The following is a 16,462-nucleotide window of genomic DNA, read 5'->3' as shown; positions in this document are numbered from 1 at the left end:
AGAAATCTGCTTGGTTGTCTTGGTTTGTTGTGGTTAGCCACTTCACACGGCACAGATCAGTACTTTGTGTGACTGTGGGAGATATTGTCAATAGTATAGTGTATACCTGTGTCATATCTATCAGTCTTGAAGCACTCTTGGGAGTCGTACACCCAGCGCTCATGAGGCCAGAGTCTATTTTCAGGTCTCATTTCATCTTGGTCCTGCAGCGGCTGAGATTTGTACCAATTAAGGTGATAAAGACAACAGGCTGCCATATTTCTCTCTGCACCAAGGCTGGAAAATTAGGGCGGAAAGATCGGGCCAGTGAGAATTCTTGAGAGACCGCTATGATGAATACTCTTCTTCCTCCACAGGGCAGCACTGGGTAGCAATATGGCATGCTGACCTTTCTCATAAGATCGTTTTGCTGGTAAGATTCATTTACTAAAATCCCAGCTTACGCATTAATGCTGCATGGGGGCACATTTTCTCTTCTTATTGCCTGCTCTTTGAGTGGACTCAGCTGGTGAGCTTCTCCATCCACTCAGTTTGGGCTTAATTCGATGTGTTATCAGTGCTCCAGTAACCGGTTTGTAGCCAGAGATATGAGGCAGACACATGCTGTGATGGATGCATTTTTGTGAATTTAAAGAGCTCGCAGTGCTGTCAATGGTTTGAAATCGCTCTTTCACGCTGCTGTCCTTGACCTGGCTTATATTTTCATTAGAAGCCTCTTGACAAAAGGCACTGTAAATGGAATAAAGCCTGGGCCACTGATCTGATACTGATGAAAGGTGAATGAGTCATCGTCAGACCAGGCCTCGGTAGAAACTCACCCAAGAACTGAGTGGCATCAAGTACTAAATGATGATAATTTATTGAATGCTTGGAAACACTATATTATGTAATTTGCATGAAATATATGTATCTTCACAGTAAAACATACAAGATAAATATGTATACAGGAAATAATATGCTAACCCTTTTTCCAGTAGCCTTTGAATGGCTTCAGTTAATCAAAACCATCTCACAGGCATGGAGACATTTTATTGACTCTTAACTTTACTGCTTATAAATGTGTTTCTGCTTTTCAAAACCATCTGATGATAATTTTGGTATTTCATTATAAATATATGTAGTCTTGTAGTCTGTGAAAAAAGTGTTAACTAAAAATGTAACAGCTTTAAGGTGGCACACACTGTAAAAAGTAATTGTTGAATCTACTATAGGAAAACTTGTAAAATTAGCTGATTTAGACGTAATCCAAAACAGGCAAAAGGTCCAACAGATACCAAGGCAGGAACTCAACAGGGTCAAACAGTCAGAAATGCAGTTGTGACATACACGACTTAGCAGTGAATGACTGAATAAATTCTTATATAGCTTAGAAAAATAACACACATTCTCCGGAAAAAATGGCGTTTGGGGGGTAAAATGTGTTATTTTGGCAAGGTTTCCTGCTAAAATTCACATTCCTGGGTCTATATATCACATAATTGAGGTCGCTTGGCAGACATGGCGCGGACTTGCACAGTGCAATTGAGTTCTGTTGACATTTGACAACTAACATTATGCGCCGCTTCGTTGCTCTGATTGGTTGTAGGTCTATCCAAACGATGTCTTTCCTGGTTTGGTTGAAACATGCCACATTATTATTTTTATTTATTTTATTTATTTATTTATTAGGGACAGTGTGTGTTAATGAACAGACATGATTATACATGAATGTAAACACACCGGATTGCAGCCAAAGGCTAATTTCCATCCGTTGTCCCAGCAGCTGGGGTCACAGAGGGCCACTACATCATCAAATATTATCCTTAAACTACACGCTGAACATTATTGCACAAACCTCACATTACATACTACTCACACAATCTACTTGTTACATTACACTCATAACTCATTATTATTGAATAAATCGCAATTATTGCGCAATCACATATAATGCACAGTCAGATAATCCAAAATTCAAATAATATACAATTTCTATACATACACACACACATACACGCATACACTGTAAAAAAATATTTAGAAAAAAAGTTACCTGGTTGCCTTAAAATTTTGAGTTCATTGAAATTAAAATTGAGTTAATACAATGAACATTTTTTGAGATTCGACAGCCTTTATTAAAATATTATTAAAAGATTTTGTAAGCATATTGGGTAATTATGTGTGTGTTATTTCTGATGACGCAGTGAAACATGCCAAATAGTGCTATTTTCATGATTTATCACATTTTTTATGTGGTTCAGATAAAAAAATATTTTGAGTTTTTATTTATTAAACTAATTTCCTTCATTGTATCAACTCAAATTTTTAATTTCAATAAACTCAAAATTTTAAGGCAACCAGGTTACTTACTTTTTTAAGTTAAACCAACAAAAACCACCACAAATTTTTTTACAGTGTAAACAAACACACACAATTAGCCCATACATGCAGTTGTCTTAATAAAAGGTTTAAATGGAAATGTAGATTGCTGCTAAAAATCAGTGCAAGTTTGGAGTCGATTCTTCATCTGAGCTTTAAAAGAATCATAAGTAGAACAGTCTGTCCAAAGGAGAGACCACTGTCCATTACAGTCCAATGGAGCAGTATCAGACTCATATTTTGCCTAGAATTGAGTATGACCATGTCAGGCTATCATTTGAGTACAAGTATAGGCCAAATGCACTTAGACTTTTCTGTCAGGATACTTAAGTGCAATTTTAAGTACATTTCTGAGAAGTATCCTATATAAACAGCATACTGAAAGTATACTTTCTTATGTATATATATAATAATAGAACATTTGAATAAACTTATTTTTAAGTTATAATGTTCCATGAAATCCCTTATGGACAAAGCCACAAAGGCATCCAGCTGTGGCTGTAGTGTTGCTAAATAAAACAGATAAAGACTTTTGATGTTTTGAAAGGATTATTTTCATAATAATAAAGTATAATGCAGTGTATATTTATCCCTTTATAAATTGCCTTTATCACTGTATAAATAATATTATATCTGCCTCATATTCTATGATATGAAACCACATCAGATCACAAAAAGAAGTTATTTCAAACACACACTCTTATGTTATGAAGTGAGTTAAATGGCAAAGCTGATAAAAACATGGCTGCATGTTGCCAGTCACTGTACAGCTTAGTTTCTAGTAGGCGTTTCTTGTTCTGGTTGCCCTAGTAACAGTTGTGAACGTCTCTGCTGCTAAGATGTCGTTCCATGTTAAGATTGGATCAGTTTTTATTTTAGTTTATTTGTATAGTTTATCACAAATGAGATGTGTTGCCAGTTTAAATAATATGTCATTCTGTGTTGACAAGGAATACGTTTTCTTGCTACTAAAGATCTTACCATCCAACCATCCACAGCACTTATGCATAGACAGGCACCACTCACTTTTTTTTTCTTTTTCTTCAGAAAATGTTCAATTCTAGTCCCATTTTCTTGCTCAGATGTCAACAAACTCATCATGCTAGGCTGAACTGCTCATCCATGGTGATCTCAAACCGGTATTTTCCAGGAAGTGTGGAGGATAAGTCATGGTCCCTCATCTTCCACTTTCACACCTGAGTTGCATTCTGCCCCAGGCATCTCCAGCCTCAACTATTAGATAAAAGTTTGAAAATCCCAAGCGTCAGCAAGAGAGCTCGCCGGGCCATGTCTATCACTCGATAAAGCCACACATCCACAGCATATGGAGGTCAGCATGAAATTGCTTGAATAAAGTTGTTTTTTTGTTTAGAATATAATGCATTAGGACTTGCATGACAACTCATTGTTACTAGTCAGCTAGCCTGGGGTCCTTATGCATCAATTCTGGCTGGTATTTGAATTTTCCTGAAACAGAAGTTATAGATCCATATTAAGTCAACACAAACTAGACTGTCCAATCCCTAGTCTGTGTTCTTATTATACGAGTTATGCTGTTCTGTTATTTAGCTTCATAATTCACTGAGACGCTGCAGCATGAAATACTTTCATCATCCCAAGGAGTGCATAAATCAGCTCTAAATTAGCAGGGTGGTTTTATCAAGAGGCTGCGGCGAGACTCTCTGGATGAGGCAGACAGAAAATGATCACCAGGACGCTACAAATTTCTCACCCCATGCCCTCTCGTTTGCATTTCATCCCACGCATGCTAATTATGTGGTATGTTAATTTTTTGTGATTTTTTTAATTGGCAATCAAGTTCCACAAAATGTGTTTTTTGTCTGTACCAAGTACCATCTTTATAATTAACTCACAGTTGTCTGCTTCGACGAGAAATCTTGCCCATGGACGAATATGAACTTCTAGTGTATGATGTGAAGAGAGTAAGATTGGATTATGGAAACTATCATGCCCAGTTTTGGGTGATTTTTCATGCAAGATTTCATCTCTTTTCTAAATTTAGTTAATCAGGCCCAGATAAAATCTGCAGGCATTTTTCTTCCTAGATTTTAGGAGACAAACTGCAGAATTCTCTGGAATGGATTTAAAGATACATTTTTTATATTTTAAAATACCCAGGGCGTAATATTGGAAATCCAATTACTAAGCAAGCCATTCATCCAGAAGTATGTTCTTCATTAAACAGATGAATTTCATTTTTACAAAAATGAAAATTCTGTCATTGATTACTCACCCTCACGATGCTCCAAACCTGTAAGACAATTGTTCATCTTCATAACACAAATTAAGATCTTTTTAATGAAATTGACAAGCTATGCAACTACCACTTTGATGCTTTAAAAAGTTCATAAAGAGATTGTAAAACTAATCCATCTGGAGTAAACGTTTTAATCCAAATTTACCAAAGATAATTGATCATTTTATATGGTGAACTGATTGAATTTCGGCTTTTATTTACAAATAAACATTGATCAGAGAACATAAACAGCAGCTCAACAGGCAAGAACAAACCTTACTGTTTCTTGCGGAAACTCAAATGTGCTGCATAACACGAGAATGAACCTCATTGGTTCTTGCAGAATTTCAAATGTGCTGCATAAGCAAAACAAACAGTACGCAAACGTAGATGCAATATATACATATGGGGTCAAGGGTGGCCAAGGCTCAATGATGCACGTGGGGTGAAGGCTGGCTCGTGTGGTCCAATCAAACAGATGAGCTACTGTAGCTCAAACTGCTCAAGAAGTTAATGCTGGTTCTGATAGAAAGGTGTCAGAATACACAGAGCATCGCAGTTTGTTGCGTATGGGGCAGCATAGCCGCAGACCCGTCATGGTGCACCTGCAGTTTTGTCTGGACTTGATCCACATAGGAGTAATTATGCCCAAAAAGGAACTATTTGGACCAATGAAATTGTCAGGACGGGCTTTAGATGATGTTGGACAGATGATAAACAGTAACGTAATCATCCACGTCATCAAAGGAGCTTGAATTTGAAATTTTGAATTTGTTATAATCCTAAACGGAGAACTTGTTCGTATATGCATTCACCTTCTAGCCTTGAAATCTAGACGCACCCTAGCGGCAGCAAAACTAATTTTCAGCGGGTGTCGTTTAGCAACTCTCAATATACTTCTGAGCTGTAAACGCCAAACTCTGGTCGGGCCATTCACATTGTGTATAGAGACGGTGGGCGGGGCTTAACATAATGATGGCAGAGTTGCGTTTGCGTGCTTCTAGTAAACACAGAAACTGGCATACGGCGGTCTTTCGAATCAGCTTTGACCGTGACTCTGGAAGACTTGGAGTTAAGCTTTTCTCTGAGAAAAGAACAAAGAACGTAACTGCAAGTCATTCTTGAGAAGGGAAGATGTGTAAACTAGCTCCGCTTTACGTTGCTCTGGTTGGTTGTAGCGCTATCCTATCGCGTGCAGAGGGAGTTTGAAAGACAACCGTTTATCCCGCCCCTCGGATTGAGCCCTGCCAATGGTGAGTTTCCAAACCAAACATCTTGATGTGGGTCAGGCTTGTCAGGCTAGTTCACCTTCACTATTTCTCTCAGAAATGATGATCATGTTGGTAAGTACTCTGTGTATCCTTAAAATCTTTTTTTTACAACACCTGCAACACGTTGTTTACACTCATCTTTTACTTCTAACGTTACTTATTCCAGTGTGCGTGGGGGACACAGGGTTGCAAGTTTTTACAACAAAAGGGTTCTCCTGAACAAATGGCTTTTGGGGGGTAAACTGTGCTATTTTGGCAAGGTTGCCTGCTAAAATTTGCATTCCTGGGTCTATATATATCACATAATTGAGGTCGCTTTAACCCGCAGACATGGAATACAAACCACGGAAAAACCGCAGACTTGCACAGTGCAATTAAGTTCTGTTGACATTTGACAACTAACATTGTGCGTCGTTCCGTTGCTCTGATTGGTTGTAGGTCTATCCAATTTATGTCTTTCCTGGTCTGGTTGAAGCATGCCCCATAATCACAGCCCAATGGAGCAGTATCAGACTCATATTCTGACTGGAATTGAGAATGACGACGTCAGGCTACATGAGACCAAGATGCACTATGGGAGAAAGGCAAGCAGTGGGAGTGAGATGCTTTGGGCAATGTTCTGCTGGGAAATCTTTGGTCTTGCCATCCATGTGGATGTAACTTTGACACGTACCACCTGCCTAAGCATTGTTAATAATAATAATAATAATAAATTTTATTTATAATGCACTTTATATTAAACAAAATCTCAAAGTGCTACAGAATTTAAAAAACAAACAAAACAATCAACAACAATAAATAAATAAAACCGAAAAATAAAATAAATTAAACAAGTAGCAAGTCAATTAAAAGTCAATTAAAAGCTCTGCTAAAAAGGTGGGTTTTAAGACCACGCTTAAAAGCATCTATAGTCTGTGGAGTCCGCAGGTGGTCAGGGAGAGCATTCCACAGACTGGGGGCTGAAGAGCAGAATGCCCGATCCCCCATAGTACGGAGATTGGCTGTGGGAGTTTTGAGGCGATACAGCGAAACAGAGCGGAGGTTACGAGTGGCTGTTTGTGTGGTGAGGAGTTCCTTGAGATAGGAGGGAGCATCACCATGGATGCACTGGTGGGTAAGGAGAGAGATCTTGTACTCGATCCTGAACGACACAGGAAGCCAGTGGAGTGATTTTAGAATGGGGGTGATATGGTCGTATTTGCGCACCCTCATGAGGATCCTAGCAGCGCTGTTCTGAATACACTGCAGCCTCTGGAGATTTTTGCTAGGGATGCCAATAAGGAGCGCATTGCAGTAGTCCAGCCTGGAGGAGATAAAGGCATGGACAAGCTTCTCCGCATCAGCCAGTGATAGAATGGGACGAAGTTTGGCAATGTTTCTGAGGTGGAAGAAGGAGGTCTTACACAGGTGTTTGATGTGCGCTTCAAAAGTAAGCTGTGATTCCATTCTGACCCCCAGATTCGTGACTGAAGTGGAAAGTGGAATGACCTGATCAGAGAAAGCAATGCTGGTGATAACGGACTTCTGGACCTGAAGTGGAGTGCCGACTAGGATAGCTTCAGTTTTGGAGCTGTTTAGCTGCAGAAAGTTTTGCTTCATCCACGCCTTTATCTCATCCAGGCAAGTGATCAAAGTGGATGGTGTGAGGTCAGCAGAGGGAGATGAACTTGTCCTAAAGTAAAGTTGAGTGTCATCAGCATAGCAGTGAAAAGAAATCCCATGCCGGTTGATGAGACGGCCAAGGGGGAGCATGTAGAGTATGAACAGGGTGGGTCCGAGCACAGAGCCTTGAGGGACACCGCAGGTGACATTGTGTGACAGGGATGTAGCTTCTCCTAACGCAACATATTCAGTTCTCCCAGTGAGATAAGAAGAAAACCAGTTGTGGACCGAGTCAGAGAGACCAATGGTGGAATGTAAACGGTGAAGGAGGATGTTATGGTCAACTGTATCGAAAGCTGCAGTTAAGTCCAGGAGGATGAGAAGGGATGGGGAACCAGCATCTGCCGCCATCAAAAGATCGTTTGTGACCCTGACCAAAGCTGTTTCTGTGCTGTGTCCTGAGCGGAAACTAGACTGAAATTTCTCATAAAGATGGTTATGCTCCAAATGGACCTGAAGCTGTGCAGCAACAACTTTTTCCAGCACCTTAGAGAGGTATGGGAGGTTGGAGATGGGCCTGTAGTTGTCATTAACATCTGGGTCTAAAGTAGGTTTTTTCAGAAGTGGTCTGATGATAGCAGTTTTAAGAGATGAAGGAACATGGCCAGCCTGGAGGGAATTATTAATAATCTTGGTAATGAATGGACTTAAGACACTGAGGTTAGATTTTACCAAGGCTGTAGGAAGAGGATCCAGTGCACAGGTGGATGGTTTCATTTTTCTGATGATGTCCTCAACCTCGAGCTGTGTGATGATGGAGAAGCAGCAGAGATGTTGGAAGGTCCCTGGCTGTGGATCAACAGACGGGACAGGCAGAGCGGAGGTGCTAGATAGGAGCAAGTGGATGTTGTCTACTTTGTTCCTAAAAAAGGTCATGAACTTATTGCACCTCTCTTCTGTGGCTTCTGAAAAAGAATGAGTTTGCGGTTTGAGGATGTGATTAATAGTGGAGAAAAGCTTCTTGGAGTTTCCAGGGTTATTGTTGATGATGCTAGAGTAGAACTGTGACTGAGCATCTCTTAAACACCTTGCGTAGGCCTTCTGATGAACTCTATAGGCTTGCCTATGAACAGTGAGTCCTGAGAGCTTGAGACGCCTCTCAAGTACGCGCCCAACAGTCTTCATCTTCCGCAGTTCGCTGGTGTACCAGGGTGCTGAGCGCGAGAAGGTGACCATTCTAGTTATGACAGGTGCGTGAAGATCTAGAAGGCTGCTCAGAGACTTGTTGTAGAAGTCAACCGACTCAGAGACTGAGGAGAGATCAACAGAGGAGAATTGCTGAAGGTCTGTAGTTAAAGAGTCTTGGTTAATCTTTTTCAGGTTCCTGAAGCAAATTTGACGGGAATCTTTGTAAGGGAAGAGGGGCGTGGCAGCTCCAATGAGATGGCCTGGTGGTCAGACACACCGAGATCATACACCAAGAGGTTTCTAATATGAGGAGAGTTGGAAATGACCAAGTCCAGAGTGTGCCCCCTAGAATGAGTGGGTCCATCCACATGCTGTTGGAGATTGAGGCAGTCCAATAATTGCAGAAACTCAGCTGCCAGGTGGCAGGAGGGGGTATCTACATGAATATTAAAATCTCCTAATATTAAAATGTTGGCAGAAGTAGAGCAGAGTGTTGTGAGAAAGTCATGCATCTCAGAGATAAAAACTGAATTTGTTTTTGGGGGCCGATAAATGAGCAGTATTGTCAACGAAAAAGGGGGTTTACATTTAAAAGCAAGGTATTCAAATGATGACACTGTGGGCAGAGGGAGAAAAGACAGCTCCAATGATTGTCTATGAATTACAGCTAAGCCACCACCACGACCAGTGTAGCGGGCTTTCTCCAGATAGCTGTAACCAGGAGGACATAAAAGTCCTCTCCTGTCATGAGGGAGTCCATTCAAACTGCCAACTGTCAACAGCCAACTGTCAACAGCCGAGAAGAGTTATCCGAGACGATAAGAGCCAAGCAATATGTCCCAAAATTAGCACTGACTGAATGTACTAGTTACTGACAAAAAATAAAATTAAAATAAAGTTTATAATTAACGTATATAAACTAAAATCGGGTGGAAAAGCGGCGAACAGACAACGCCAGCGTCCTCTCCCCCTCGTTGCTAGGCAACCTATTAAAGCATTGTTGCAGACCATGTACACCCTTTCATGGAAACACTATTCCCTGGTGGCTGTGGCTCTTTCAGCAAGATAATGCATCCTGCCACAAATCAAAAATTGTTCAGCAATGGTTCGATGAGCACGAGTTTGAGGTGTTGACTTAGCCTCCAAATTCCCCAGATCTCAATCCAATTGAGAAGTCCGATCCATGGAGGCCCCACCTTGCAACTTACAGGACATAAAGGATCTGCTGCTAACATCTTGGTGCCAGATACCACTGCACACCTTCAAGTGTTAAGTGGAGTCAATGCCTCGATGGGTCAGGGATGGGTCAGGGCTGTTTTGGCAGTAAAAGGGCGACCAACACTATAAGGACAATTATATATATATATAATATACATACATACTAAAAGGGCGATCAACATACGCAGTATATTTGGCAAAATCTGTGATAGTTTGCCGTCTTTTGTGTGTTATTGTCAGGGGTGAAGAACTATGAAGCTAACCAGTGTTTTGTAGCTGGAAATAATAACAAGGCAGACTTATTTCCAAAGCCAACAGATTTCAAAACAATGATCAAGGAAACTATTAAATATACAATGAGTTTAAATCTGCTGGCCTCTTAGCTAATCTGGTTTATCATTATGAGAAAACTACTAAGATTAATTAAATTACATTGTGTATGTCAAGGTAAACCCTATAAGGACAAAATGTCCCCACAAAGATGGCAATATCCAAAATCCTTGTCCTTGTGGACATGTTGTGGTCCCCATGAGGAAAACAGCTTGTAAATCATATGTAAAAATTTTGAATGTTTTCTGTGATAGGTAGGTTTAGGGGTAGTGTTAGAAGATACAGATTACAGTATACAAAAATCATTACGTCTATTGAAAGTCCCCATAAAACAAGTGTTCATGTTCACATGTTTTCTAACGCGCGTGTGTGTGTGTGTGTGTGTGTGTGTGTGTGTGTGTGTGTGTGTGTGTGTGTGTGTGTGTGTGTGTGTGTGTGTGTGTGTGTGTGTGTATGGTATCACAATGTGACCCCCATCCCCTAGAGCATATAATTGCATCCCACATAAATTCCAAGATCAAAGGTTCTTTTAAAGTTATTGACACCCTACTTAGTTCACAGATGAGTGGCACGATGAATAAATTGAAAACACTCTGAATTCCCAAGCTTCCCTTCAACGTGGAATCAGCCATGATCGCAGCTTCTGATTCCTTCTTTTTTGTCTCTGATTTCAAACCGTACCCCAAGCCCCTGCTGTTCTCTGAGTTGTTAATGTGTTGTCCTCAATCCCAGCATACCCAGGAAGCAACATCTATTGCAACAGAACAGTGCAACATAAAAGTGGCATTTCTTTTGACATTATTCATTATTAACAGCACTTGGTGGACTGCGGAACACAAAACATGTCTTTTATTGTGTGCGTGGGTGTGCATCTTTCATGTTTTATCACAAAGACGCCCTTAACATTGGACTTCTGGCTGTAATTACTTCTCGCGGGTTATCAGCACAAGCGGGTCAAGCCTCCAGAGGACGTGGCGGGCTAAGGCAACACAAGTCTGGACGAGTGGCGGTGGAAATCTAGGGCAAGTTGGAGCTTGATGTTGTGATTGGCATCGCCTGGTTTAAAAGAAGGACTTCGGGAGATATATATAGAATAATTATTGTTGCGCAAAGACGTCCTTCTGGAGTGTTTGCAGATAAGATGTTTACAGACTAAAGAAGAAAAGAGGGTGACAGAGCTGTGTGCCATGCAGAACTGAATTGAGAATGCCTTTTAAATTCCTGAATAGAACTGGAATTGATGTAGCAAACATGATTCGAATTTATTCGAATATATATATAATTTTTTTCATTGATAATTTTCCTGTTGAACTTTCATTCTTTCATTGCAATTATATAACACTGACATAATGATACAAATATTGACATTTATATCTTATAAATAATACTTTTACTAATCATAAATTGCATACATTTATATTACTATATATATATATATATATATATATATATATATATATATATATATATATATATATATATATATATATATATATAGGCAAGGCAAGTCAAGTTTATTTATATAGCACATTTCATACACAATGGCAATTCAAAGTGCTTTACATAGAAAGGAATTAAAATAGGGATAACCAAAGAAAAGAACAGGTAAACTAAAACAGTTATAAAAAGAATTTAAAAAAAATGATGCATAGATAAGGTGCAATATATATATATATATATATATATATATATATATATATATATATATATATATATATATGAGATATATATATATATATATATCATTTTAAAATATAGTCTCTTATTATAAATTGTAGAAAATATATTATTTATAATGATTCATGAAAACAGAGTAGCCTACCAATGTGGCGGACATTTTGTGGGATGTAACAACCACACAACCATCAAAATAGATTTTAATTTTGACAAAGACGCATTCCTTTTAGGCAAATATTAAACTTGAAAAATATCTAAACATTTATAGTAAACATAATTCGTTCATTACATAATTAATTATGTAATCCATTATTTTTGTAAGGAGACGCCAGTGTTGAATTGGAAGTAGGCTAAATCAAATTCCCCTTCCAGCTTCCATCTAACTTCCTGTGGGGCGTGGCCAATTCGTTCCAAACTCACAGCAATCTTTAATAAAAGGATTCAGTTCTTAATTTCCCGAAATGTTTACGTTTTAAACATCCACAATAAGACAACCCCCTTCACAGGAAGCGACATTTGCTTAAATTGCTGTTACAATGAGATTGACTTATGTAGGTTATCAGACGCACTGGAGCCCCCTTGAGCATTTCTGAAATTAATGTCAGAATGACGAATATCATGAAGGGCTACGATTAATATTTCATGTATGACCCATATGAGGGAAAGAGAGCAGGAGAGAAGCTGTGCTGGGCTCAGCGGATACTGAGCTGGCGATGATGCGGGGAGGCTGACAGGCAGGCGGATGGAGGGAGGGAGTGTCTATTCCACGCGTGGATTATTATTGCTCTGCATCGCTCTCTATCCAGAAGGGAAGCACCCGAGGAGAATCGGAAGAAACCGAAGCCCAGACCCGAGAAGTAAGTGACTGATTTCCAAACCTCTGTGCTTTGATGTTATGAATAAGTGCACGTAGAGAGAAGATCTCTGTCTTCACTGTTTACAGTGACAGCCTTGAAACATTTGAGTCACACTCTATATTGCAGCGATAGGCTACTGTATATGTACTCTACTGTACGTGTCTACTGAACAACTATTTGTTTGATCATTTCGTGAAGCTGCTTGTAATTGTTGTTCGTTGTATTGTACAATTAATTCAGCTTGAACTGTTGGCAGACTCTATTCAAACTTTACTGTGTGGATTTCTCAGGTGTGTTGCTTTTTAAACTTTAGACTTTGTTTGAATGCACCCTTGTGATTAACAAGCATACTAAATGGATGCATTGATATTTTGCCATATTCATGCGAAATGTGTACTGTCTGTACCACTGATAACAAACAGAACTGCAAAAAAGAATGGCTGTGTCCAAAATCACATTATCTTTGAGTAAGTACTTTTTTTCTATGAGTAGGTACTTCATGACCATCATAAAAATCGGTTCTATGTGTGCACTATAGCCTATGGATAAACTACATTTGTCTTTTATAAATCCTGTGGCCTCATGGCATATTAAAGTGTCCATTGAATGTGTGCTTTAGAATTTCACCGGCAGTAGTAGGTCATCTGACTACTGTTTTATGAATAATGTGAATTCAGACATACTTCTCTTTTCACATAGCCTGTATATAGTAGAGAAGTATGCATTTTGTATGGCTGTTACTTTTCAAAAAGTTTCGCCCCAAACACAGATCACTTGTGTTGCTGTCTTGAGTATCCGCTGTCCTGATAATACCTATCAGAATGTGTTGCCAACACTATATTTGTATGCTTTTATAGGTAGCTTTAGGCCTTAGCTTTAGGGTAGGTTTGGACTTACAAACCTCAAACCACATGAACGTAATGCGTTTCCCCCTGTCAAAATGTGCTAGCTACATTTTTAACACACTCCACTGTGTCCTACTACATCGGGAATGCTTCTTTGTTGCCCCACAAACTTGCTACTCATGTTTTGGACTGTTTTGACCGGGGGAAAAATACTGTTTAAACTGCAGGTAGCACATCCTGAGCACGGGTAGCAAAAGTTGTCAGAACCCCCATTCAACTAAAAAGATTCAAATTCCAATCAGTGCCAATATTGTCGTGGACAACATACTTTGAACATCTATTTTTTTTATTTTTTAGTACTGAAAAGTAGGGGAATGTTTAGAGCGGCTTGCAATAGCAAGTTAGCTTTGAATGCATTAGATCCCAACCTCCCTTGCGAGGGTCTCCAAAGCCACACTTCCTTCAAAACACATGAACGAACGCAGCGGAGTTTGCAAAGTACCTCATGTCTCAAAGCACATAACATAATAATGAACATAAACAACTTAAAGAGCACTGGCCTTTACCATTGACTGCTGCATATTCATTTTGGCAATAATAGTGTTGCCATTGAGACATTGTCACAAGTTTCCATCTCTTCCAAATTACAGTAATGTCGTGAACGCCACATAAGCTTTGTTGTTTTGGTTCAGGAGGAACTGTAAAAGGTGGCTGCTGTTTTGTCTGCAGTGCTCGGGACGTTGACTGACTTCTGTCTAACTCTGCATAGCATGAAACGCACTGATGACGTGTTGTCTGATATAAAAATACATAAATTGACAGGCAGGTAGGACATGATTGAACAAAACTTTGATGGTCCTACACCTTCGAAGGATGATATACATAAATACTTTTAACCACTTAGTGATTGCTATCTTGATATGAAGAGGCTTTTAACCAGCATAACAAAATATGTTTCTGGAACAAATCCCCTACCCTTCCTAAAACATCTGCAGGGGATGATCAGAACAGCTGTGTAGAGTTGATTTTCATGTATTGCCAACAGAGGGCTATGATGACATTTACTTTATATTTTGCACATAATAGAATCAAAGCGTTAGAACGTTAACTCTATAGTTTTTACTGGTATTCTGTGAATTATAGTTACATGAAATCATCTATTTGCAAGTGCAACAGGATATTCAATGAAAAAAAGAGCTTTGGTTCAGTCTGATTCTGACTAACTGTTTGGAAATTAATTTAGCAATTGCTAGCATCGTTATTGGCAGAGAAATTGATTGGATTGTGAAGAGTGGATATCAGAATACAGTCAGTTGGAGCGAGGTTGAAAATGAGAGGGATTTATGACTTCATTCAAAAATGAAAGTCGTTTCAGATTACATTCACAAAAAGATTACAAGGAAAATATTTACATTGAAAATAAGATGCACAGATGAATTGTAGTATTGTACTTAATAATACAGAGAACATGCATTCTGAAAAGTAATGGGGTTCATTTTGATTTTATGTCGACTTTAAGGTAACTTTTTACAGTGTACTTGAGGGTAATTCGGGGGGTGTTCTTCACACTTGTAGTTTGGTTGACTTGGTTTGTTTGTTCTGGACCAAAAAAAAAGTTTAGTCCTGGTCCCCTTAGCATTCACATTGGTATTTTTAAAGGGATACTTCACTGCCTTTTCATATTAAACTATGTTATTCCCTTAACTTAAACGAGTTGATACATACCTCTCTCGTCTCAGTGCGTGCACTTAATCTATCTGACGCGCAGTGCCGAACTGATAGCATTTAGCTTAGCTCCCTAAACCCAGTTCATTCACTATGGTACCAAACAGAGATCAAGTTAGAAGTACCAAACACCTCCACGTTTCCCCTATTTAAATACAGTTACACAAATAGTTAAACGATCAAGTATGGTGACAAAATAAAACATGGCGCGTTTCTAATCGGATTAAAAAGGAGAACTATAATGTATGGCGGAATAGCACTTCTGAGAGTACTTCGGCTCGGCGCAGTAAAAAGTCCCGGCCGAAACATCTTCCCTCACATCTCCCTATTGACAGAAATGAGAGAGTGAGGGGGAGGTGTGAGGAAAGATGTTTCGGCCGGGACTTTTTACTGCTCCGAGCCGAAGTAATAATCCGCTAATCCGCCATACATTATAGTTCTCCTTTTTAATCCGATTAGAGAAGTACCACGTTTTATTTTGTCACCATACTTGATCGTTCAACTATTCGTGTAACTGTATTTAAATAGGGGAAACGTGGAGGTGTTTGGTACTTCTAACTTGATCTCTGTTTGGTACCATAGTGAATGAACTGGGCTTAGTGGGCTAAGCTAAATGCAATCAGATCATCACCGTGCGTCAGAGAGATTAAGAGCACGCACTGAGACGAGAGAGGTATGTATCAACTCGTTTTAGTTAAGGGAATAACATAGTTTAATATGAAAAAGCGGTGAAGTAACCCTTTAACACAGAACCTAAAGGCATAGGGATGAACACCTGATTGGTTAGCTTTTATGATGTATATTTCGAGACGGAACTTAATTGACCGAACAATGCTGTGTGCTGGGCTAAATGCACTGGTAAGTGCATAGCCTACATATGATGGTATTTTGAGCAGCTGAGAACTGAAGAGCTTATAAAATGTGTGAAGGAGTCAAAACAGAGACAGGACACACACAAATGTAGATCTACTGCGGGGAGATGAGGTTCTGATGCCTGTACCGAACATCACAACTGTGGCGAGAAAAACAGGTATGCTTGAGCATTCTCTCTCCTGTTTTTGGTTCATTGTCTTTGGTCATATTTAATCCAAATCCCATCAGAGTTCCATCTTTTCGGCTATCTCTGTCCACTTG

The 16,462-nt window shown here is 39.3% G+C and overlaps 1 protein-coding gene across 2 annotated transcripts in view; it reads left to right on the top strand.

Annotated features, from left to right (window-relative positions):
* The first annotated feature begins 12,384 nt into the window (after positions 1-12,384).
* Positions 12,385-16,462, top strand: part of klhdc8a (kelch domain containing 8A) — a 31,816-nt gene continuing 27,738 nt past the window's right edge. Inside the window, exon 1 of one of the 2 annotated variants that reach the window (XM_067431610.1) lies at positions 12,385-12,758. The gene's annotated coding sequence lies outside the window, so the exon portion shown is untranslated. Of the gene's footprint in view, positions 12,759-16,267; positions 16,359-16,462 lie in introns of those variants that run through there. The other variant, XM_067431612.1, reaches the window with a different exon arrangement.

This window comes from Pseudorasbora parva, chromosome 22 (assembly GCF_024679245.1).
Source record: "Pseudorasbora parva isolate DD20220531a chromosome 22, ASM2467924v1, whole genome shotgun sequence".
NCBI classification, from domain to species: Eukaryota; Metazoa; Chordata; class Actinopteri; order Cypriniformes; family Gobionidae; genus Pseudorasbora; species Pseudorasbora parva.
The sequence above is the reverse complement of the archived record's forward strand: the minus strand, read 5'-3'. Positions and strand labels throughout refer to the sequence as shown.